The sequence below is a fragment of the Euprymna scolopes genome, chromosome 2 (assembly GCF_053919585.1).
Source record: "Euprymna scolopes isolate OS-2025 chromosome 2, ASM5391958v1, whole genome shotgun sequence".
Classification (NCBI taxonomy): domain Eukaryota; kingdom Metazoa; phylum Mollusca; class Cephalopoda; order Sepiida; family Sepiolidae; genus Euprymna; species Euprymna scolopes.
In genome coordinates, this window is record NC_136483.1 from 188119748 (window position 1) to 188128288 (window position 8541).

Sequence of the window (8541 nt, forward strand, 5' to 3'; positions counted from 1 at the left end):
TTACAAACTGCAAATTGACTTTTTGAATGCAATTATGATAAATCTAATATCGTTCGTTTCCTGTAATAAATAACTTGCTAAATCTTTTGTATATTTTGCAAACCTCTTCTCGCCCATGAGAAGAATTGCTCTCTTCGAAACTCCATGGAATAAGGGCTTCTTGTTTTATTTGTACACCTTGTTAAATAATTAAAATTTTGTATACATTTCTTACAGGCTTACACAGTTTTTTTTTTAATTTGAATAAATTTTCAATATCAAGATTTCATTCTCTCTCTCTTTCTTTCTCTCTCTCTCTCTCTCTCTCTCTCTCTCTCTCTATATATATATATATATATATATAATCAAGTAAACAAAGGGCACACACATATAGTAGATTTACATTAATTTTTATTCACGTCATCCTTTTGAAAATATTGCTGCTGATAAATTTTTCTTCTTTATTTATGTCATTAATTTAGTTATGTCACGGTCTTGTTGTCTTTCCATTATACTGCTGATATTACTACTAATACGGCTTTTTCTATTACCACTATCCCAAATTCTTAATTTAAAATATAAAACCGTCCTTTCCCTCACAATATAAAACACCGAATGGGGCAAATATTCAAACTATCAAGTAAGATTATCGAAGTTTAAAATTCTAATAAAGCTTTAAGCTGTCTACATGGTTTCTAATCACAGGTCATTTGGTTAAAACTTCATAAAAGATTCCTTAACTTTTATTTTACTCTGGTTCGATGGATCATCCACTGTGCACGGTTAGCGGCCATTTATGTGTTAACAGATAACGCAATAAGACGATGAAGCCATTTACTGTGAACAGTTATTCACCTCTCTGTTATAAAGGATAATATCATAAAACGATGACGTCATCCTAATCGCATAGGAAGAAATAAAACTACAAGAACGAGTTTTAGTAGATTAATATACCTTGAGAAACCTACACGTATAATCTAGTATCGTCTAATAAACGACTTATGGCCATTCGTCGAGATATAGCATCTTTTTCATCCATATCTGATTTAAAAGATGACGTCATAATTTGGTGACGTCATATACTTTGCACGATTTTGCCCAGCATTGTTTTAATTGATGATGTTATCTCTTTGTGACACCAACTTTTATGTCATAAAGTGTGCACGGGGACAAACGAACAAACACACAAACAAACACACAAAAAAACACACACAAACAAATAAACACACAAACAAACAAGCACACAAACAAAGAAAGAAACAAACAAACACACAAACAAAAACACAAACAAACAAACAAACAAACAAACACACAAGCAAGATCCACACAGTTTTAGAGGTATATAGAAAGGTAGATATCCAAGTTGTCATGAGGTATCCATCTCAAAGTATCGTTTATCACGATAACTTGTTACCTTAAATGAGCATTTCAAATCTGTCCTCATTAAAAATGATCATGCTCGATCAATATATTTTCTTGTATGCTTCACGCTTTCGTCTCTCTTTAATAATTACGACAGCGAGTTTTGTCACTTTTGCAGACACACGAGTTGAGATTTGGCGATTCAATACAATTTCCTCTAATCCGTACCGACGTCAAGTTTTTATGAATTCTTCGGAGAATCGCTTCGCAGCCGCTTCTCAAGAGAGTAGCCATCTTGTTCTCCTTTATCGAAATGTCTTCGGGCGAATAAGGGAAGTCACCAGACGAAAGATAACGATGCATAGAGAATAGATTATGAACGGTAGACATTGCTTTCAAATCAGAATCCTATCGTCTTATAAAAGCATTTCTCTTTGGTACTCTTTTAAAAAATATTAATTTATATATGTCTGATCGGTACCGAGAAAAAAGAACGCCTAGCTAACTCTTTATTTTAACTTTTAATCTAAATCTAGAATAATGAGTTCGAACAGTTTCTACTTATTATAGTAGATATTAAGAGACTATCTGCAACGAAAACTACGTCGCAAATTGTTTCCTATTCCTTAATACTATTAATTGTACTTCGTCAGGTATTTTCTTTTGTATGCCATCAACGCTAATCAAGACCCAAAGGCCACTCGGGGATAAGAGTTACTGAGTGATATCTGGTCGGTGAAACAACACAGTGATGATCAGTAATGGTGGAAATTGGGTAGAATTTGATTATTTAAGAACTTGTTTACATTGGACTTGAAAGTGACCAGGTTTTATTCAGATAGAAAGCAGAACCGCAGTAATGTGTTACACAGACGGGAAGTTCTGGGAAAGATTATTGGTTCGTGAGATTCTTGTTTAGTTTTAGGCACATACAGAGATTAGACCTAATTATAGCCATTGTTTGTAGCTAGACGAGTGTTACTGGTAGAAACATACATTGAAGTTCAGTCGAGAACTTGCTATGAAAACAACGATGGAGCATAGATTTACTCTCAACGTCTCTTCTAGAAGAAAGAAAGATTTAGGAGAAGAAAGGGTTACCGCTAACTAGATTTCGAATCTGAGTTTGTACCTTATCAAAGTAGGAACGGTTGCGTTGTACAGCTCATTTTCAAATGTGGCAGCAGTATACCATCTTAGAACATATTTCGATCTCATACGAGTGGGGGATTGCGTGATATACGTTCTGGAACGAAAAAAATGATCCATTTTTCTGCCTTCCTTAGCTATTGCATTTTTATTAATGTAAGAAAATATATCTTTATTATAATTGAAAAATGATTTGGATTATTTGGATTATAAAGTTGAATATTCTGATCTTAGTAGTTATTTTCAGAATGTTCCGGCTGTAAAAACTTCGGCCTGCTTAAAATACATGTATTAACACTTGGGAATCTTTAAGTCGAACTCAGGAATCTATACAAACATTAAAATTAAACAATTTATTTAATTTTATTTTACACCGGGGAAGATCTTTCATGCTTCGTCGATTATTACCGGGTGTAAGTGTTAATTTAATTTAATTATTATAAAATCTTCAACCTCATTAAGTCTATCATTTGGAACTAAGTGTTAATCAACCTCACCACACACTTAGCTAATTCTCGTATTCTGGAACTTTTTGTATCATTCTACATAGATGTCTAGTATTGCAATTATTACAATGTATATATTATATGGAGGTGAAGTCTTGGCGAGTGGAATCAAGGGTAGTTTCGTAACTGGGTTCGGATTTCCCGACCGGTAGAAATTGTCATGATTACGTAAGGCTGACTGAAACACTGATGTAAGTAGGTATGAAAGAATAATTACTATTTAATTAATTTTTTAAAAATACTTAAGGATGAGGTATATACTAAAAATACGTAAGGAAGGTATATACTAGAGGGCAGTCAACTAGTTTTTATGCAATGTTCACGACCATGTGTAATTCAGTAAGTTTCAACACGGGGGTCAGCCGGGCGATAACGCAACTAATGAATTTGAAATCTATAGGTCAATATTGACATTGAATATTTGCAAAACATAAATATTTCCATAACTCATTGTAATACAACTTCTTATTCCAGTAGTTCTTTCTAAGAACTGAAAATTTGTGAATAATTTTCCTGTTGGACATTTTTTACAACCTTGGCCTTTTCAATACTAACGTCAATATGTGTTTCTTTCTTTTACTATAATCACCTTTTGTTCGGATGTTCTCCTTACACAAAGTGGCTCAATATATTGTCTGGAGCGATTTCCATAAAATAAAGATAATATTTCATTTCTTACAAGTAAGGTGAAGAGAGAGAGAGAGAGAGAGAGTGAGAGAGAAAGAGTGTGTGAGAGTGTGTCAGAAAGATATATATATATACATATATATATATATATATATATATATATATATATATATATATATATAGAGAGAGAGAGAGAGAGAGAGAGAGAGAGGGAGTGAGTAAGCAACCTCATCTTACGCGAGTGTAAGACGCGCTTCTTTTCAAGCTTCGGCGTTCCTCATTAGGTCTTCTGACGATTTATTTAAAGTTGCCGACTTTAAAAGGATAAAATCAATAATTGTGAGTCTCAATACGGAATTCCTACAAGTAATTGTACATCATTTACATAAGAATTCATCCATAAAAAGATATATATATATATATATATACACACATATGTATATATATATATATGTATAAATACATATATATATAAACATATATATGTGTATATACATATATATGTATATATATATATATACATATGTAAGATGATATCGTTTGAAAGCACATATATATTTATATATATATGTGTGTGTGTATATATATATATAAATCACACATTAGTATAGAACAATTAAAGACAATTGACTTCATTGTCGATAGTTGTAAAATATACTTCCTAATTTCCTAATCTTGGCTCATTATAATCCAATCATAATGGAATCTACGTCAAACTCGTCATGAGATTAACTAATATAATAATTATCAAGTGAAATAACATACATATATGTATGTGTATGAGTGTGTATGTGTATTAAACAGCTGATTAATATTAATACACGTTTCAATTTCTAAATTCTCTGAACGGTGCATAATAGTTTGACTTAATTAAAGTATAATTATACCTTAGAAACACTTATTATTTCAACCAATTAAAAAGTTATATTAGGTGTAATGATTTCCTCGTTAAGATGTCTGCCTTCAGGTATCATAAGTATATATATATATATATATATATATATATATATAGTCTTGAAAGTTTTTAACCTTAAAAAACTATACAAAAAACTATTTTTGATCATTCGTTAGAAAAAATATTTATTCAGTAAGTCATTCAATCACCTGCAATCACTGCATCAACTTGCTCTCTCGAATTCGTTACACTACCAGTAATAATTTATATATATATATATATATATATATATATATTACTATGCATATTAAAATGTATACATACATTTATATATATATAAATATTAATATATCTATATTAATATATATATTAATATGCATATATATTAATACTCACACACGCACACACACACACACACACACACACACACACACACACACATATATATATATATATATATATATATATATATATATATATATATATATATATATATATATATACATATATATATCCAACCAAGAAATGAGTTAAATCACAGTGGTTGTGGTATAAACAAAATATTGTGTGGAGGAAATATTTTTACATAAGGCAATCTCGTCAAAATAGAATACTTCAGTATACATGATAGAGCAAAGTAAAGTAAGAATTGTATGTTTTATATTTAAAGTTTTTGCTGTAAAAATAAAGAAAATTTAAACAAAAAATTTATGATTTGAAGCAACGAATACAATAAATTACAAATCTTTTTCCTTAATCAATGGATTTTCAAGGCATGAAACATCTCTTTATAGAAAATGTGTTTAGCAAAATAATTATTGTTCAGTGACATAATTTGCTTTTTAGCACAAATAGTGAAAACTAATTAAAATAGTTTTAAAGGAACCTAGAATGGGATATTGCATTAAATAAGCAATAGAATATGCATTCTAAGTACACGATTCGATGAATATTATTTTTATATACAATACTTAATTATATTGATATTAAAATCCAACATGGAAGAATCCGGTGCTGGGACGTAAGGACTTATATAGTTATCAACGAAGGTATAGTTTTCCTGTATTATAGTTCTTTGATGCGACTAGATTAGCACTCATAACCATTAGTATTATTATATCTTGATATTAAATTGCGTTAGGAGATATAATATTGGCGAAAATATTTTCTGTTTGTGGATTTCCTTACACACAAACACACACACAATACACACAGGCATGCACACACACACACACACACACACACACACACACACACATATATATATATATATATATATATATATATACATAGACAAAAACATCGATATGAAATAGAACAAGGCCGATAGCCATTAGTCGCGTGCTATCGTGTAATGAATAAATGCGTGAATGTAGGATTGACATGAAATTCTTAAAGATAAACTAAAATGACCGAAAATGGGCTGAAATGACTTAAATAAATAAAAAGTAAATGACTTAGAATGACTTTAATGAACTTAAGGATGAATTGAATGACCTTAAGCATGACGAATGCTTTAAAAATAACTGGAATACTTCAAAAACAACTTGAAGGATCTGGAGAATGACTTGAATGGCTTTGAGACTGACTGGTTGTAAAGTGGGTGGTCACTTTACATTAAATTAATACAGAAAAGTGATCCCTCACTTTATATCACAAAGTTACAAACATAAGTACAGCATGTAGTAAGAACAGATGTTATTTATTTGCTCCCCTACCGAGCAAATTAGGCACAAGGCCAATTTTAAATGTGAGGAGTGAAGGGAGGGGGAAGGGAAAAAGGGGACCAGCTCCCGAGAGGTGGGAAATGGGAGCCGGTTAAAGGTCAGGTATGTGGGGTTGCCCCCACATCTGGTCTTCGCTTGCAGTATCTGCCGGAACAGATGGTATTTATTTGCTCCCCCACTGAGCAAATTAGGCACAAGGCCGTTTTTAATGTGAGGTAAAAACCAGCTCCCCTAAAAGTAGGCAAAAAGGGGGCACTCTGGTTACCAAAAATAATAATTGTCCCAGTATAGAGGGTTTCCTCTCCATTGACTGGTACAAATTATCTTAAGTGCAGCATCTGCCGGAACAGATGGTATTTATTTGCTCCCCCACTGAGCAAATTAGGCACAAGGCCGTTTTTAATGTGAGGTAAAAACCAGCTCCCCTAAAAGTAGGCAAAAAGGGGGCACTCTGGTTACCAAAAATAATAATTGTCCCAGTATAGAGGGTTTCCCCTCCATTGACTGGTACAAATTATCTTAAGTGCAGCATCTGCCGGAACAGATGGTATTTATTTGCTCCCCCACCGAGCAAATTAGGCACAAGGCCAATTTTTAATGTGAGGAGTGAAGGGAGGGGGAAGGGAAAAAGGGGACCAGCTCCCGAGAGGTGGGAAATGGGAGCTGGTTAAAGGTCAGGCATGTGGGGTTGCCCCCACATCTGGTCTTTGCTAGTCATAGCTAGTCATAGCTTGCAGTATCTGCCGGAACAGATGGTATTTATTTGCTCCCCCACTGAGCAAATTAGGCACAAGGCCGTTTTTAATGTGAGGTAAAAACCAGCTCCCCTAAAAGTAGGCAAAAAGGGGGCACTCTGGTTACCAAAAATAATAATTGTCCCAGTATAGAGGGTTTCCCCTCCATTGACTGGTACAAATTATCTTAAGTGCAGCATCTGCCGGAACAGATGGTATTTATTTGCTCCCCCACTGAGCAAATTAGGCACAAGGCCGTTTTTAATGTGAGGTAAAAACCAGCTCCCCTAAAAGTAGGCAAAAAGGGGGCACTCTGATTACCAAAAATAATAATTGTCCCAGTATAGAGGGTTTCCCCTCCATTGACTGGTACAAATTATCTTAAGTGCAGCATCTGCCGGAACAGATGGTATTTATTTGCTCCCCCACCGAGCAAATTAGGCACAAGGCCAATTTTTAATGTGAGGAGTGAAGGGAGGGGGAAGGGAAAAAGGGGACCAGCTCCCGAGAGGTGGGAAATGGGAGCTGGTTAAAGGTCAGGCATGTGGGGTTGCCCCCACATCTGGTCTTTGCTAGTCATAGCTTGCAGTATCTGCCGGAACAGATACTACACTTTGATCTTGGCCAAAAGGCAAAGAAAAGCTTAAAAAGCTAAGTACAACATCTATTAACAATAGATCTTTGATCTTAACCAAAAAGGCCAAGCAGAAAGTGTTACGGACAGACCGACCGACCGACAGACCGACTGACAGACCGACGGAGTTACTTATAGAGTCGTTTGCACGCGACTAAAAAGTAGTAATGTAAATAAAATAGATTTAAAAATCGAGATTCGAAGATAATCTGGTTTACTCCCCCTTTCAGCCTAATTCTAAAAGCAAAAATAGGGGATAGATTTTTATACGTCATAAAAACACTTTCCACCAGGTAATGTACTGCATAGGATCTTTTAAAAGAATTCTTCAAAATAAAGCTATAACTATACTTATAACCTACTAAGAATCATAAAAAAGCACAATAAAATCATATTGAAGTAAAGCAATAGAGATCCTAATGATAAGAGGTTCTTCCCATCAACTTCTTTCTCCAGGGAAAAGACGTTTTTGCATGACAAGTGCTCGTCTGAGTTATAATCTAGTATCTTCTTCAAAACTTTCACAAAAACACTCTGCTAGCTACATCTACTATTAAGAATTTCTCTCACACTCTATGCCTTAATCTAAACGCGGGTTCCATGAACAAAGCTTCTACCCTAGTCGTGTCCGCTTCTGGAACTCTGCTCTGCTGACCTGCTTATCGGCTGAATACAATAAGGTAGTCTTCAAATATAATGTTAACAAGTTCTACCCAATTTCTACCAACGATTACTAGACTACCCCCTTACACTCAGTAATCGTTATCCTCGAGAGACCTTAAGACCTTGATAAGGAGTGACTTCTTTGTAAATAATGCCAAAGACAGATAGTATGCCCGCTAATAAATAAAAAGTCTCATATATTCGGTGGTATACAAAACTAAAATACGCACAGAAAAAAATCCAAGAAAGTTAAGCATAGATTCTA